Source organism: Sinocyclocheilus grahami, unplaced genomic scaffold (genome assembly GCF_001515645.1).
Source record: "Sinocyclocheilus grahami isolate Dianchi unplaced genomic scaffold, SAMN03320097.WGS_v1.1 scaffold3147.1, whole genome shotgun sequence".
Lineage (NCBI taxonomy): Eukaryota > Metazoa > Chordata > Actinopteri > Cypriniformes > Cyprinidae > Sinocyclocheilus > Sinocyclocheilus grahami.
This window is the reverse complement of record NW_015508312.1, coordinates 1-562: the sequence shown is the minus strand read 5'-3', so window position 1 is coordinate 562 and position 562 is coordinate 1.

Below are 562 nucleotides of genomic sequence, written 5' to 3'. Positions count from 1 at the left end.
TTACTCCGAATATACAACAAAAGGAACTAAAATAGGGCGAGCTATATTAAATTACAGATTTACACTGCACTCTTCGTAAGTACAGGTTTGGTCTCGCCATAAGAATGCATTGCTCTCTCTGCTCTCTCACTTTACAAAACTTCTTCACTGTTTCTGCTCTTTTATTATGGAATGTACAGTTGATTACACAATAATAATAATAATAATAATAATAACAATGACAATGCAAGACAAAAGAGAGCAATATTGTGTTGAGGATTGTGTGGATCACCTGTCCTATAGAGGGCGTCTTCTTTGTGCCATCACATATTTTTAAATTATTTAAACATCAAGAGTAACAGAACTTCATAATAAGTGGATTTTAAATACAGGCCTGTAATTAATAATAATTAGTATAGTTTTACATCAGTTCAGATAAGGGTATGTCAGATGACAAACAAATATATATTAAACACAGTGCACTTTAAATTCATATTAATAAAACAAAAAAGGTTTTCTGACTAAATGTTAAATAAAGTATTAGTTTTAACCAGCACAGAGACAAAAATGCATGCAAGATTAA